Here is a 2,633-nt window from a genome sequence, read left to right as displayed (position 1 = left end):
ATTGCTGTTTTTTTTTTTTAAATTTTGACTTTTTAAAACCCTTGTAAAAGGAAAGGAAAAACACTTTAGGTAAGAATTTCTTAAAGGCTAACAGGGCAAGGAGATATTTGTAGTGCAGGAAGACTTTGAGATGCTCTAATGGAGGAGGTGCATCCATGGGGGCAGAAGCAGGGCAGAGTCAGTGAAAAGACTTTCTAAGCCTGAGGGTAAGGGCCAGGCAGTTTTTGAACCTCAACAGGGAATTTGTTCAAACTATTGTTGTGTGTGTGTTTGTGAGCACGTTTAAACTCAGAAAGCCAACAAAAACAAAGAACTTTTTTATTAGCATCTCAAAAAGAAAAATTCCATAGGCATACCTAAAAATCTAGTCATTATTTCTGCAATGCCTCTGTAAAATTTGCATCCTTTGAAAGATGGCAGCTAATGAGTTTAGGTCAAAAACCAGTGGAGAACAAATCAACTCTTGCAGTCTTTTTAGAGCATGTTTTGAGCCACTTATATGACAGGCCTGTTTTTCATGATTCCTGCCCCCCAAAATCCTTATACTTCTTTTTAATGAAATCTATATAGAAGAAGACCGTAGATAAGAAAGCAGAGATAAGAAAACCTGTCAGATGTAGAACATCTAGCAAGTTGTATGAATGTTATAAATCAATGTTCCATTTTAAGAATTTAATTTCATGTTAATGAGAACTCAAAAAACTAGAACTTTTGTACACTTCTACAAAGTGTTCAAATAAAAATAGTCCGTTGTATTATGGAAATGCTGTATTTTCTACTTTTGAAATACTAGCAGTTTTAACACGGAGACTTCTTTCTTCAAAAATGTGCAGTTTGTTGCATTTTGCTTAGATAATGAATGTAACTTCAATACAATTGTTAAGCCAAGCTGTTTAATTCCATCAAACAGGGTTGTTGTTTTTTCCTAATCTTCGGGTGACAGATTTCAGAGTTAAAAGGATGTTGGCATCATCTTTTGAAAAGAAGTTATGATTATTTGGTCACTACAGATCATTGTTATAAAATATTCATGAGGGACCTCCCATGACAGTGGTTTCCCACCCCCACCTCATCCCCCACCCCCACCCCAATTCCCCCACCACTACAGAGTCCGGAGAAAACACAGCGTCTGCAGGTGGGCAGACCCAGACTTGAACTTGCCTTTTCCTCATACAAACATTGGGTTCTCAAATACAACGTCTGAGTGACTTCCATCACTTTTTCTTTAGGTGTAAAACAGAAACAGTGACTCCTACTCTGTAGTGTTCATTGTGGATTAAACAAGATGACGTCCGTTAAATGTTTGGCCCATGGTAGGTAACCGCTCCATGAACGGTGTTATTATGAAGAGTGATGACTGAGGGTAGACTCCATGCCTCCCAGACAAGGTTCTTCCCCCACGGCCCACTTTTGTCTTGACTAACCTCTGACTGAAATTTAGTGTTTTCTTCCACAATGAATGTAGGCAGCCAATCACACCACTTTGAGACTGGTCCAGAGGCTGCACCTATGGCTGTTAGGAAGTATTGCTTAGATTTATTGGATGTTTCTAATTCCCACCTCTTCTTGAAGGTTGGCATTTTGTGGCAAAGGTAGGCATATTGTGGGTCTTGGGCCACATACAGTTCCTTACCTGCTTTTGTGAAGACAGTGGTAGTAACATGGCCATGCCTGTTGGTTTACTGTTGTTTAGGGCTTCATTGACTGACAGAGATAGAACTGAGTAGTTGTCACAGAGACCTTCTGCAAACTTAAAATCTGCCATTTGTCCCTTTAAGGAAAACTCTGTTGAACCTGGTATATTAAATGCAGCAACTGCTGCCTACCTCAGATCATTGCTGATTCATACACAGTTCTCTCTCAGATAGAAGTTGACAGGCAACAAAACTTTCAATATCAAGGCCCTATTTTAAGCCTACCAAGCTAGGTACAGGGGATTTAAATATCAATAACAACAACAAAATCCCATACAAAAAAAACAAGTCATTGCCCTAAAGTCTCCAGTTAAAAGGTGGATGCAGGTAAGAAAACAAGCAACTATGACACACTCTGGGGAGGGCTATGGGAGACGAGACCATAGGTACTCTGTGAGGATGTTTGACAGTGGTTTCCCATGAGGTCAACCTCAATGGGCAGTGGAACTGTGTTGTTACTACTGTAGGTAGTCTAGGAGATGCACACTCTGTGCTCCTTCCCTCAGAAAATTAACATCTGTGGAGCACCTGAGTAGCTCAGTCAGTTAAGTGTCTGACTCTTTTTTTTTAAATAATAGTTTATTGTCAAATTGGTTTCCATATAACACCCAGTGCTTCTCCCCACAAGTGCCCCCCACCATGACCATCACCTCCTTCCCCCATCCCCTCCTTCTTCAGCCCTTGGTTTGTTTTCAGTATTCAATAGTCTGTCATGATTTGTGTCCTTCTCTCTCCCCAACTCTCTTTCCCCTTTCCCCTCCCTATGGTCCTCTGTTAGGTTTCTCCTGCTAGAGCTATGAGTGCAAATATATCGTATCTGTCCTTCTCTGCCTGACTTATTTCACTTAGCATGACACCTTCGAGGTCCATCCATTTTGCTACAAATGGCCATATTTCATTCTTTCTCATTGCCATGTAATACTCCATTGTATATATATA

The sequence above is a fragment of the Suricata suricatta genome, chromosome 4, assembly GCF_006229205.1.
Source record: "Suricata suricatta isolate VVHF042 chromosome 4, meerkat_22Aug2017_6uvM2_HiC, whole genome shotgun sequence".
In the NCBI taxonomy this organism is placed as follows: Eukaryota; Metazoa; Chordata; class Mammalia; order Carnivora; family Herpestidae; genus Suricata; species Suricata suricatta.
The sequence above is the reverse complement of the archived record's forward strand: the minus strand, read 5'-3'. Positions refer to the sequence as shown.